Source organism: Chiloscyllium punctatum, chromosome 9 (genome assembly GCF_047496795.1).
Source record: "Chiloscyllium punctatum isolate Juve2018m chromosome 9, sChiPun1.3, whole genome shotgun sequence".
NCBI lineage: Eukaryota > Metazoa > Chordata > Chondrichthyes > Orectolobiformes > Hemiscylliidae > Chiloscyllium > Chiloscyllium punctatum.
This window is the reverse complement of record NC_092747.1, coordinates 38,005,085-38,019,728: the sequence shown is the minus strand read 5'-3', so window position 1 is coordinate 38,019,728 and position 14,644 is coordinate 38,005,085. Positions and strand designations below refer to the sequence as shown.

The window sequence follows — 14,644 nt, the reverse complement described above, 5'->3', positions numbered from 1 at the left end:
GCATCTAGAATTACAGCAAATGTAACGCCAATTAAAAACCTACAACTCCTATCCGCTGGTTTTGCACATTTGTGTGTTTCTCTCTAACACTGTTGGTGAAAGTGCACTGCGCTGCTCATGTAGCAGCGATCCCAGCTGGTCTGACTCAGCAACTGTCTCTCAGTGTCACAACTGGTTTAATTAAATGCGCAGTGAGAACAGAGTGCTAACAATATTACAAAGTAAGAATTGTTAGCAACGTAACTTAGATAATGCATTTTTTTTAAAAAAAAGATCATAAATCGGAATATCAATGTTTAAAAAATTAAGATAAATTAGATTATGAAAAAGTTGTATTCCCATACCGGGAGTCGAACCCGGGCCGCCTGGGTGAAAACCAGGAATCCTAACCGCTAGACCATATGGGACGCTGAGCAAAACGCGGCCGATTGTGAAGATGTTTTTTAACTTCCTGTGAGGTTCACAGTTTGTTCGTGACTCATATAATGAGACAGCAATCTAACGGATGCAGTCATCATTTGTAACTCAGTTCAAATTGAGCTTGATTTAGTTCGTAATATAAAGTTATGGGCTCAATCTTTAATCAAGGATAATCCACTGCACTGGCAATTTAATGCTCATAGTAGATAAAGTTACATTCTTTACACTGCTCAGGCTCCACACCTGTGAGACGAATACAAAAAAAGACTTTTCCCATTCACAAAGACTCGAAAGACTTACCAAAGATAGTAAAATTTCACACTGGCCATTTACAGAAACAGCAACTAATATTGGAGTCATGGAGGTTTTACAGCAAAGAAAGAGGTCCTTCCTTCCACGTGGTCATCAAGCATCAGTCTATTCTAATCTAATTTTCTGGCATTTGGCTCGTAGGCTTGTGTGCATTGGCATTTCAAATAAACAATTAAATGTTATTTAAATGTCTTAAACTGTTCCTGCCTCAACCACCCCTTTAGGCAGAGAGGTCCAGGTAGTCACCATCCTCTGGATTTAGAGTCATAGAGTTGCCCATGCTGACCCTCATCCCAAAATACATCCGCTCATACTTTTCAGGATTCAATTTCATTTGTCTCTATTCAGCTCATTTGACCAATCTGTCTACATCAACCTAAAACTTTCTTGCTCACTGTTTACCACACCACCAATTTTGTGTCATTTGCAAATTATTGATCATACCCGCTACAGTCATGTCTAGATCATTAATGTACTGAACAAAGGGACCCAGCACTGAACTGCGATAACTGTACTTGCTAGTTTGCCCTTATAGTTTAATTTTCATCCTCTTTATTATTTACCAGTATGATAATATACTTATACTTTATTGATATAGTTTACCAGCAATCTTTGCCACATAGTTTGTTGTTTCTTTCAGTTGGATATTTTTTCAATCAATCTCCACTCAGCTTCCTGAAGTCAATGACCAGCTCCTTAATTTTGCTGATTTTGATGGAGAAATTGTTGTCTTTACACCATGCTGTTCAGCAATCTATTTCCTGTATTCTGTCTCATCGCTGTTTGATATTTGACCTTCAATGGTGGTGTCATCAACAAACATGTAATTGGAATTGGGGTGGGAAGTTAGGATGGTGGGTGGCTTGGCGGAGAACCTACAACTGGTAATGTTCCTCTATATCTGCTGTCCTTGTCCTTCTAGATGGAAGTGGTCATTGGTTTGGAAGGTGTCTAAAGATCTTTGGTGAATTTCTGCAGTGCATCTTGTAGATGATGCACACTGTTGCTTTTGAGCATCAGTGATGGAGGAAATGGATGTTAACGGATTTAGTGCGAATCAAGTTAGCTGCTTTGCCCTGGATGGTGTCAATCATCTTGACCTTTGTTGGAGTTGCAAACGTCCAGGCAAGTGTTCTGATACACTCCTGACTTGTGCCTTCTTGATAGTAAGAAAGCATTAGGGGTCAGAAGGTGAGTTGCTCACTGCAGTATTCCTAGCCTCTGACCTGCCTTTGCAAACACTGTATTTATATGGTAAGTCAGTTCATTTTCTGGAGAATGGTAGCCCCCAGGATGTTGATACCACAGGATTCAGTGATGGTAATACTATTGAATGTCAAGGAGCAGTGACTAGATTGTCTATTATTGGAGATGGCGATGACCTAGCATTTTTATGGTGTAACATTCACTTGCTACTTTTCAGCTGAAGCCTGGATGCTTTTACACATGGACTGCTTCAGTATTTGTTGAGTCAGGAATAATGCTAAATATTGTGCAATAATCGGCTAACATTCCCACTTATGATTTTATGATGGAGGGAAGACACTGATGAAGATGCTTGGCCTAGATTATCCTGAGGAACTCCTGCAGAGATGTCCTGGAGCTGCAACCTGCCCCTTTTAAATAGGTTAAATCTTCGAGGAGAAAGTGAGGACTGCAGATGCTGGAGATCAGAGCTGAAAATGTGTTGCTGGAAAAGCGCAGCAGGTCAGGCAGCATCCAAGGAGCAGGAGAATCGACGTTTCGGGCATCAGCCCTTCTTCAGGAATGAGGAAAGTGTGTCCAGCAGGCTAAGATAAAAGGTAGGGAGGAGGGACTGATGCCCAAAACGTCGATACTCCTGTTCCTTGGATGCTGCCTGACCTGCTGCGCTTTTCCAGCAACACATTTTCACCTTTTAAATAGGTGCCTACTTCACTCAAATGCCTCCCATTGACCCAGAAGCTCTCTCTCCTGCACCTTATCTAAGACTACATTCTATGTTACTATTTGTACTCTTGCCAGCGCATGGCTTTGGGAATAATTTGGGACATAGTTGCCTTTATGATTCTACTCATTCACTTCTTCCCTTGCTTTTGACAATCTGATTGTAGGACTTTAATATCTGCATTCTCCAATTTGTTGATACCAATGTGCACTGTAATTTCTACTTCTTCCTGTTCTCACTGTAGAAAATGTTGCACTATCTATGAGGTGACTTAACTTTGCACTGACAAAGCAACGTGTCATGTGGGACTCACAAAGATAGTTTAAAATAAAATGCCTGCTTATCCCCAGCCGATGATGAGCACATCACTACTCTTTGCTGCTCCATCCTGTGCATTGCTTACCCATTGGAACCAAGGTTTGACAATAGACAATAGACAATAGACAATAGATGCAGGAGTAGGCCATTCAGCCCTTCGAGCCTGCACCGCCATTCAATATGATCATGGCTGATCATTCCCAATCAGTATTTTGTTCCAGCCTTATCTCCATAACCCTTGACTCCACTATCTTTAAGAGCTCTATCCAATTCTTTCTTAAATGAATCCAGAGACTGGGCCTCCACTGCCCTCTGGGGCAGAGCATTCCACACAGCCACCACTCTCTGGGTGAAGAAGTTTCTCCTCATCTCTGTCCTAAATGGTCTACCCCGTATTTTTAAGTTGTGTCCTCTGGTTCGGCACTCCCCCATCAGCGGAAATATGTTTCCTCCTGCCAGAGTGTCCAATCCTTTCATAATCCTATACGTTTCAATCAGATCCCCTCTCAGTCTTCTAAACTCAAGGGTATACAAGCCCAGTCGCTTCAGTCTTTCCGTGTAAGGCAATCCTGCCATTCCAGGAATTGACCTTGTGAACCTACGCTGCACTCCCTCAATAGCGAGAATGTCTTTCCTCAAATTTGGAGACCAAAACTGTACACAGTACTCCAGGTGTGGTCTCACCAGGGCCCTGTACAGCTGCAGAAGCACCTCTTTGCTTCTAAACTCAATTCCTCTTGTTATGAAGGCCAGCATGCTATTAGCCTTCTTCATGACCTGCTGTACCTGCATGCTTGCCTTCATTGACTGGTGGACAAGAACACCCAGATCTCTCTGAACAGCCCCTTTACCTAATTTGATACCATTGAGGTAGTAATCTGCTTTCCTGTTCTTGCCACCAAAGTGGATAACCAGACATTTATCCACATTAAACTGCATCTGCCATGCATCTGCCCACTCACCTAACTTGTCCAGGTCACCCTGTAATCTCCTAACATCCTCATCACATTTCACCCTACCACCCAGCTTTATATCATCAGCAAATTTGCTAATGTTATTGCTGATACCATCTTCTATATCATTTACATATATTGTAAAAAGCTGCGGTCCCAGCACGGATCCCTGCGGTACCCCACTGGTCACTGCCTGCCATTCCGAAATGGAGCCGTTAATCACTACCCTTTGTTTCCTATTAGCCAACCAATTCTCTATCCAATCTAGTACTTTGCCCCCAATACCGTGCACCCTAATTTTACTCACTAACCTCTTGTGTGGGACTTTATCAGTAGCTTTCTGAAAGTCCAGGTACACTACATCCACTGGATCTCCCTCGTCCATCTTCCGAATTACATCCTCAAAAAATTCAAGAAGATTAGTCAAGCATGATTTTCCCTTCATAAATCCATGCTGACTCTGTCCTATCCTGTTACTATTATCCAGATGTGCCGTAATTTCATCCTTTATAATAGACTCCAGCATCTTTCCCACCACTGAGGTCAGACTAACTGGTCTATAATTTCCTGCTTTCTCCCGCCCACCCTTCTTAAAAAGTGGCACAACATTAGCTGCCCTCCAATCCTCAGGAACCGACCCCGATTCTATTGAACTCTGGAAAATAATCACCAGCGCATCCACGATTTCCCGAGCCACCTCCTTCAGTAACCTGGGATGCAGGCCATCAGGTCCCGGAGACTTATCAATCTTCAGACCTAACAGTCTCTCCAACACCAAATCCTGGCAAATATAAATTCCCTGAAGTTCAGGTCCTTCAGCCACTGTTACCTCAGGGAGATTGCTTGTGTCTTCCCCAGTAAACACAGATCTGAAGTACCCATTTAATTCCTCTGCCATTTCTTTGTTCCCAGTAATATATTCCCCTGTTTCTGTCACAAGGGCCCAATTTTTGTCCTAACCATTTTTTTGCCTTGGACATACCTAAAAAAAGCTTTTACTATCCTCCTTTATATTGTTGGCCAGTTTACCTTCGTACCTCATTTTTTCTCTGCGTATTTCCTTCTTAGTAATCCTCTGTTGCTCTTTAAAAGCTTCCCAGTCCTCAGTTTTCCCACTTATCTTCGCTAAGTTATACTTTTTCTCTTTTAACTTTATATGTTTCTTTACTTCCCTCGTCAGCCACGGCCGCCCATGTCTCCTCCTGGGATCTTTCTTCCTTTTAGGAATGAACTGATCCTGCAACTTCTGCATTATACACAGAAATATCCGCCATTGTTCCTCCACGGTCTTCCCTGTTAAGGTATTGCACCATTGAACTTTGGCCAGTTGCTCCCTCATAGCTCCATATTTCCCTTTATTCAACTGAAATATTGTCACTTCCGATTGTACCCACTCCCTCTCAAACTGCAGATTGAAGCTTTTTGTATTATGGTCACTACTTCCCAATGGCTCCTTCACTTCGAGGTCACTGACCAATTCTGGTTCGTTACACAATACCAGATCCAGAATCGCCTTATCCCTGGTCGGCTCCAGCACCAGCTGCTGTAAAAATCCATCTCTGAGGCACTCCACAAAGTCTCTTTCTTGAGGCCCGATACCATCCTGATTCTCCCAGTCTATCTGCATGTTAAAATCCCCCATAACAACTGTAGTAACATCTTTGCGACAAGCCAATTTCAGCTCCTGATTCAACTTACATCCAACATCCAGACTACTGTTTGGGGGCCTGTAGATGACTCCCATGAGGGTCTTTTTACCCTTAGTGTTTCGAAGCTCTATCCACACTGACTCTACATCCCCTGACTCTAGGTCCCCCCGCGCAAGGGACTGAATATCCTCCCTTACCAACAAGGCCACCCCACTCCCTCTGCCCGTCAGTCTGTCCTTACGATAGCACGTGTAGCCTTGAATATTCATTTCCCAGGCCCTGTCCCCATGAAGCCACGTCTCAGTTATCCCCACAATATCGTATCTGCCAATTTCCAAAAGAGCCTCAAGCTCATCCACCTTGTGTCTAATGCTTCGTGCATTCATATATAGAATTTTTAATTTGTTACTGCTCTCACCCTTCCCCTCAACCCTTATTTCACTCAACTTTACAGCATGATGCCTTTTCCAGTTTTCTGCCTCCTTGATACAGTTGTCTTTCTTGACTTCTCTTGTTCCAACTACCCCTTCAATTTCCTTTTTAAACATCCAGCTTGTCCCCTCCCCCCCGCTACTTAGTTTAAATGTAGCGGTGTTGCAGCAGAAAACCTGCCTGCCAGAATGCTGATCCCTGATCTAATTCTAGAGGAATTAAGGGCTACGGGGAGAACGCTGGTAAGTGGAGCTGAAATGCGCATCAGCCATGATTGAATGGCGGAGTGGACTCGATGGGCCGAATGGCCTTACTTCCACTCCTATGTCTTATGGTCTTACGGTCTTATGGTCTAAGGTGCAAGCCGTCTCTCTTGTAGAATTTATGGTTACCATAAAATATACCCCAGTGATCCAAGAACTTGAAACCTTGCTTCCTGCACCAGTTCCCCAACCACACGTTCAAGTCCATTATCTCCCGGTTTCTGGCCACACTAGCCCGAGGATTGCACTCTTTCACTCTGGCATCAGTCCCAGTCATCTCTAATGTTGAGGTCCAGTTTGAGAATGACATACACCCCCAGACTTCCTACTCTTCAGATGGTGACCCATCCACAATCTTAAATTTTGACTGCCTGTGATGTGACAACCTGCTGGAAAGTAAGATCCAGGAAACCTTCTTCCTCCCTGATGCTTTATAGTGATTCCAACCTGCTGACCACCTCCCCCACCCCCACCCCCTCTCCCCCACCCCCCACCACCCACCACCACCCCAGTCTAGGAAATTCAAGCTTGAGATCAATCATATACAGACACTTCCTACACATGTAGTCCTTCAAGGCATAAGTCCCATGTAAAGCCCCGCATGGCCCATAAATTGCAAGTAGTGAGTTTCTGTTGTGGAGTCCATCAAACTATTAGTGAACTTTCGGAATGGCATGGTACCTTTTCAAAAATAAACTGCAAAAAAGATAAGTCTTCACACAGAAATTTTGATTCACACTTACTTACTAATGGGAAAGGTTAGTGCCTAATATAATATTTTACAGTCATGTTAGTAATGTCAATTTGCTAAGTAAATGTTTATTATGATCTTTTGAGTGAAACTAAAACACAAATCAGAATACTTCTACGAGAAGAAAAATTTTAGGTCCAATTATATGTGCACACATATTGCCCATCACAGATCAGTAAGATAATTTGTTCAGCACAATCTAAAAAGCAATGCTGAGAATTCAGGGGACCTGAGCAATTTGCTTTAGAACTATAAAGGAAATCATGTGGTAAGTTCATCTTGCTCACATCTAAATCACAGATGAATACTGAGATAGGATACTCTTTGCTCTCACTCATGCTTAAGTCACAGATGCATGTTTGAGATAAAATACCTTTTGCATCTTCTGCATGTAAACTGTTGTGTGAAAGAAACACTTATAATTGACCTACATGAAGCTTCACTTTGATATCATTAAGTAACAGAAATTGCAAATGGCCACTCACACAAAATACCTTAAACTTATGCTAATCCTTTTGCAAAAAATGTTATCATTCTTGGGATACTTTCAACACCGATATTCCTTTTCCATCCCTATCTATCCATGTGGAGGTGGTGGAAGGCTTTTCTCTTGCAATTCTGTAGTCTCAATAGTGAAGGCATTCTTACCATGCTGTTAGGATATCGCAACAATCAAAGCATGGTTCCAAAGAAGAGTTATATTGGACTCAAAATGTTAACTTGTGTTTTCTTCTCCACAGATATTGGTAGGGTTGCTGAGTTTTTCTTACATTTCTTATCTCCAGCATCCATAGTAACTTGCTTTTATTTTTATGAAAGAATGGTGCTGCAATTGTGTGTAGCTTGGAAATGATGGTGTTCTTGTGCACTCCCTGCTCTCCTTTAAAATGGTGTACATTACATGCTATGAAATTCTACTGGAAAACTTTGATGGGTTGTTGAAATGCATCCTATTGATGGCTCATGCTGTAGCACAGTATGTGATAGTGAGATGCCAATCAAGCACACTGATTTTGTTCTGGTCAGTGTCAAACTTCTTGATGGTTGCTGAAACTGACTCAAACCAGGCAAGTGGAGAGTGTTCGGCTATATTCCTGATGGTGTGTGTAAATGCAACAGAGCTTTGGAAAACCAGGAAGTGAGCCAAGGAAATGTGCTTACACTGCCACTTGGTGGTGATGTTCATTGCCTGGCACTTGTGTAGTGCAAATGTTCCTTTTGCAAATAGAAGCATAGAAACACAGCAAATAGGTGCAGGAGCATGCTATTCAGCCCCTTGAGCCTGCACCTCCATTCAATATGATCATGGTTGATCATGCAATCTCAGTATCCCATATCAGCTCAAGTGTGCATGTTGTCCAGATCCCAGAATGATCCTAGCATGTAGAAATAGACTGCTGCCTTCCATGAAAAATTGTGAATGGAGCTGAATGCTACAATCAGCAGTGAACAATCATACTTTTAATCTTTGGATGGGAGCAAGGTCATTGATGAATCAGCTGAAGATAAATAGATCAATGATACATCTGCAGTGATAACTAATGTTTCAGATTATTGGTTCCAATAATCACAACCGCCACAAGGATCGGTGCTGAGTCCACGACTTTTCATCATTTATATAAATGATTTGGATGTGAGCCTAAGAGGTATAGTTAGTAAGTTTGCAGAGGCCACAAAAATTGGAGGTGTAGTGGACAGCAAAGAAGGTTATGTCAGATTACAATGGGATCTTGATAAGATGGGCCAATGGGCTGAGAAGTGGCAGATGGAGTTTAAATTAGATAAAAGTGAGGTGCTGTATTTTGAGAAAGCAAATCTTAGCAGGACTTATACATTAATGGTTCGGTCCTGGGGAATGTTGCTGAACAAAGAGACCTTGGAGTGCAGGTTCATAGCTCCTTGAAAGTGGAGTTGCAGGTAGTTAGGATAGTGAAGAAGGAATTTGGTATGTTTTCCTTTATTGGTCAGAGTATTGAGCACAGGAGTTGGGAGGTCATGTTGCGGCTGTACAGGACATTGGTTAGGCCACTGTTGGAATATTGCGTGCAATTCTGGTCTCCTTTCTATCGGAAAGATGTTGAGAAACTTGAAAGGGTTCAGAAAAGATTTACAAGGATCTTGCCAGGGTTGGAGGATTTGAGCTAAAGGGAGAGGTTGAATAAGCCAAGGCTGTTTTCCCTGGAGCATCAGAGGCTGAGGGGTGACCTTATAGAGGTTTACAAAATTATGAGGGGCATGAATAGGGTAAATAGGCAAAGTCTTTTCCCTGGGTTTGGGGAGTCCAGAACTAGAGGGCATAGGTTTAGGTTGAGAAGGGAAAGATATATATGAGACCTACGGAGCAATGTTTTCACACAGAGGGTGGTACATGTATGGAATGAGCTGCCAGAGGATGTGGTGGAGGCTGGTACAATTACAACATTTAAGAGGCATTTGGATGGGTATATGAATAGGAAGGGTTTGGAGGGATATGGGCCAGGTGCTGGCAGGTGGGACTAGATTGGGTTGGGATATCTGGTCGGCATGGACTGGTTGGACCGAAGGGTCTGTTTCCATGCTGTATATCTCTAAGACTCTAAACATAACTTGTCTGTATCCATTTGCAGACTCTTCGCGTCATCCTTGCCTTTCCACCTATTTGGTGTCATCTGCAAACTTAGCTATAGTGTATTCACTTTCCTCATCCAGATCAGAGAGTCATAGAGTCACAGAGATGTACAGCATGGAAATAAACCCTTTGGTCCAACTCATCAATGACAATTATCCTAAATTAATTTAGTCCATTTGCCAGCATTTGGCCCATATCCCTCTAAAACTTTCCTTTTCATATACCTATCCAGATGCCTTTTAAATGTTGTAATTGTAGCTGTCTCCACCACTTCCCCTGGCAGCTTATTCCTTACACTCACCATCCTCTGTGTGAAAATCTTGCCCCTTAGGTCTCTTTTAAATCTTTCCCTTCTCACCTAAAATCATTCGACGACATTGCCGAAACCTCCAAATGGACCCCACCACCAGGGATATATTTCCCTCCCGACCTCTTTCCGCAAAGACCGTTCCCTCCATGACTACCTGGTCAGGTTCAAGCCCCGCAACAATCCACCCTCCTTTCCTGGCACCCTCCCTTGCCACCGCAGAAATTGCAAAACCTGCGCCTACACCTCCTGCCTCACCTCCATCCAAGGCCCCAAAGGAGCCTTCCACATCCATCAAAGTTTTACCTGCACATCCACCAATATCATTTATTGTATCCGTTGCTTCCGATGTTGTTTCCCCTCATTGGGGAGACTGGACACTTCCTAGCAGAGTACTTTAGGGAACATCTCTGGGACACCCACACCAATCAACCCCACCGCCCTGTGGCCCAACATTTCAATTCCCCCTCCCACTCTGCCGAGGACATGCAGGTCCTGGGCCTCCTCCACCGCCGCTTCCTCACCACCCGACGCCTGGAGGGAGAACGGCTCATCTTCCACTTCAGAACACTTCAATCCCAGGACAGATTTCACCAGTTTCCTTATTTTCCCTTTCCCCACCTCACCCCAGCTCCAGCCTTCCAGCTCAGCACCACCCTCATGACCTGTCCTACCTGCTTATCTTCCTTTCCACCAATCCACTCCACTTTCCTCTCTGACCTATGACCTTCATCCCCACCCCCATTCACCCATTGTACTCTTTGCTACCTTCCCCCACCCTCCTGTCTGACCTATCACCTCCATCCCACCCCTATTCACCTATTGTACTCTATGCTATTTTCTCCCCCCCCACCCCACCACCACCCCCCCCCCCCCCCCCTCATTTATCTCTCCACTCTGCAGGCACCCTGCCTCTATTCTTGATGAAGGGCTTTTGCCCGAAACATCGATTTTCCTGCTCTTCAGATGCTGCCTGACCTGCGTGCTTTTTCAGCACCACTCTAACTTAAACATATGCCTTCTAGTTGTGGACTCCACACCCAAGGGGAAAGACCTTGTCTATTTATGCCATCCATTCCCTCATGATTTAATAAATCTCTATAAGGTCACCCCTCAGCCTCGGATGCTCCAGGGAATAGCCCCAGTCTCTTCAGCCTCTCCCTATACCTCAAACCCTCTAACCCTGGCAACATCCTTGTAAATCTTTTCTAAACCCTTTCAAGTTTCACAACATTCCTCCTAAAGCAGGGAGACCAGACCTAAAGTGTCCTAACCAATGTCCTGTACAGCCACAACATGACCACCTAACTTCTATACTCAATGCACTAACCAATAAAGGAAAGCATGCCAAATGCCTTCTTCACTATCCTATCCATCTGTGACTCCACTTTCAAGAAACTATGAACCTGCACTCCAAGGTCTCTTTGTTCATCAACACCCCCAGGACCTTACTATTAAGTGTATAAGCCCTGTCCTGATTAGCCTTTCAGCAGCACCTCACATCTATCTAAATTAAACTCCATGTGCACTCCTTAGCCATTTGGTCCATCTGATCAAGATCCCATTGTACTCTGAGGTAACCTTCTTCACTGTCTATTACACTTGCAATTTTGGTGTCTTCTGCAAACTTACTAAACATACCTCCTAAGTTCACATCCAAATCATTTATATAAATGATGAAAAGCAGTGGACACAGCATCGATCCTTGTGGCACACCGCTGGTCACAGGTCTCCAGGCTGAAAAACAACCCTCCAACACTACCCTCTGTCTTCTACCTTTGAGTCAGTTCTGTATCCAAAGAGTAAAACATCCATTCCAAAATACTCTTTACTCTTTATACCATGACAGCTAACTTTGCTAAACAGTCTACCATGAGGAACCTTGTTGAACACCTTACTCAAGTCCATATAGATCACATTCATTGCTCTGTCCTCATCAATCCTCTGTTACTTCTTCAAGAAACTCAATCAAGTTTGTGAGACACGATTTCCCCCACGGGGAGAAAGTGAGGACTGCAGGTGCTGGAGATCAGAGCTGAAAAATGTGTTGCTGGAAAATCGCAGCAGGTCAGGCAGCATCCAAGGAGCAGGAGAATCGACGTTTTGGGCATAAGCCCTTCTTCAGGAACGATTTCCCCCACACAAAGCCAAAAAGATGATCCCTAATCAGTCTTTGCCTTTCTAAATACATGTACATTCTGTCCCTCAGGATTCCCTCCAACCACTTGCCCACCAATGATGTCAGTCTTGCCAGTCTATAGTTCCCTGGCTTTTCCTTACCACCTTTCTTAAATAGTGACACCACATTAGCTCTTCTAGCACCTCACCTGTGGCTATTTCTGATACAAGTGTCTCAGCAAGGGGCCTAGCAATCTCTTTCCTAGCTTCCCACTGGGTTATGGGTATAGCTGATCAGATCCTGGAGATTTAACCACTTTTTGTGTTTTAAGACAGCCAGCACCTCCTCTTCTGTAATACGGACATTTTCCAAGATGTTGATATTTATTTCCCCACGTTCTATATCTTTCATGTTCTTCTCTACAGTGCACACTGATACAAAATGCACGTTTAGTATCTATCCCCATCTTCTGTGGTTCCATAAATAGGTAGTCTTGCTGATCTTTGAGGGGAAAGTGAGGACTGCAGATGCTGGAGATCAGAGCTGAAAAATGTGTTGCTGGAAAAGCGCAGCAGGTCAGGCAGCATCAAAGGAGCAGGAGAATCGACGTTCTGGGCATAAGTCTTTCTTCAGGAATGAGGAGGGTGTGCCAAGCAGGCTAAGATAAAAGGTAGGGAGGAGGGACTTGGGGGGAGGGGCATTGGGAATGCGATAGGTGGAAGGAGGTTAAGGTGAGGGTGATAGGCCGGAGAGGGATTGGGGGCGGAGAGGTCGGGAAGAAGATTGCAGGTCAAGAAGGCAGGTGCTGAGTCTGAAGGTTGGGACTGAGAAAAGGTGGGGGGAGGGGAAATGAGAAAGCTGGAGAAATCTGCATTCATCCCTTGTGGTTGGAGGGTTCCTAAGCGGAAGATGAGGCGCTCTTCCTTCAGGCGTCGTGTTGCCATGGTCTGGCGATGGAGGAGGCCAAGGACCTGCATGTCCTTGGCAGAGTGGGAGGGGGAGTTAAAGTGTTCAGCCATGGGGCGGTTGGGTTGGTTGGTGCGGGTGTCCCAGAGGTGTTCTCTGAAACGTTCTGCAAGTAGGCGGCCTGTCTCCCCAATGTATAGGAGGCCACATCAGATGCAGCGGATGCAGTAAATGATGTGTGTGGGGTGCAGGTGAATTTGTGATGGATATGGAATGATCCCTTGGGGCCTTGGAGGGAATTGAGGGGGGAGGTGTGGGCGCAAGTTTTTCATTTCTTGCAGTTGCAGGGGAAGGTGCCGGGAGTGGAGGTTGGGTTGGTGGGGGGTGTGGACCTGACGAGGGAGTCGCGGAGGGAGTGGTCTTTTCGGAACGCTGATAGGGGAGGGGAGGGAAATATATCCCTAGTGGTGGGGTCCGTTTGGAGGTGGCGGAAATGACGAAGGATGATACGATGTATCTGGAGGTTGGTGGGGTGGTACGTGAGGACCAGTGGTGTTCTGTCCTGGTGGTGATTGGAGGGGCAGGGTTCAAGGGCGGAGAAGCGGGAAGTGGAGGAGATGTGGTGGATAGCATCGTCATCCGCGTCTGAGGGGAAATTGCGGTCTTTGAAGAAGGAGGCCATCTGTGTTGTTCGGTGTTGGAATTGGTCCTCCTGGGAGCAGATGCGGTGAAGGCGAAGGAATTGGGAATATGGGATGGCGTTTTTACAGGGGGCAGGCTGAGAGGAGGTGTGATCTAGGTAGCTGTGGGAGTCAGTCAGTTTATAATAAACATCCGTGTTGAGTCGGTCGTCCGAGATAGAAATGGAGAGGTCTAGGAAGGGGAGGGAGGAGTCTGAGATGGTCCAGGTAAATTTGAGGTCGGGGTGGAAGGTGTTGGTAAAGTAGATGAACTGTTCAACCTCCTCATGGGAGCACGAGGTAGCGCTGATACAGTCATCGATGTAGCGGAGGAAAAGGTGGGGCGTGGTGCCAGTGTAGCTGCGGAAGATGGACTGTTCCACATATCCGACGAAGAGGCAGGCATAGCTGGGGCCCATGCGGGTGCCCATGGCTACTCCTTTGGTTTAGAGGAAGCGGGAGGATTGGAAAGAGAAGTTGTTCAGAGTGAGGACCAGTTCAGTCAGTCGAAGGTGGGTGTCAGTGGAAGGGTACTGGTTGGTTCGGCGGAAAGGAAGAAGCGGAGGGTTTTGAGGCCTTCGTGATGGGGGATGGAAGTATACAGGGACTGGATGTCCATGGTGAAGATAAGGCGTTGGGGGCCAGGGAAGCGAAAATCATGGAGGAGGTGGAGGGCGTGAGTGGTGTCCCAAACGTAGGTGGGGAGTTCTTGGACTAAGGGGGGACAGGACCGTATCAAGGTCCTTTGAGGGGCCCTATTCTCTCCCTAGTTACCCTTTTGTCCTTAATGTATTTGTAAAAGCCCTTTGGATTCTCCTTAATGCTATTTGCCAAAGCTATCTCATGTATCTTTTTTGCCCTCCTGATTCCCCTCTTAAGTATACTCCTACTGCCTTTATACTCTTCTGGGGAATAATTTGATTTCTGTTGTCGATACCTGACATATGCTTTCTTCATATTCTTGACCAAAATTTCAATTTCTCTTGTCATCCAGCATTC

At 44.9% G+C, this 14,644-nt stretch overlaps 1 non-coding gene across 1 annotated transcript; it reads right to left on the bottom strand.

Annotated features, from left to right (window-relative positions):
- Positions 1-335: 335 nt before the first annotated feature.
- On the bottom strand, positions 336-407 carry trnae-uuc (transfer RNA glutamic acid (anticodon UUC)). The gene has a single exon. It is a non-coding gene; the product is annotated as a tRNA-Glu (tRNA).
- Positions 408-14,644: the final 14,237 nt, after the last annotated feature.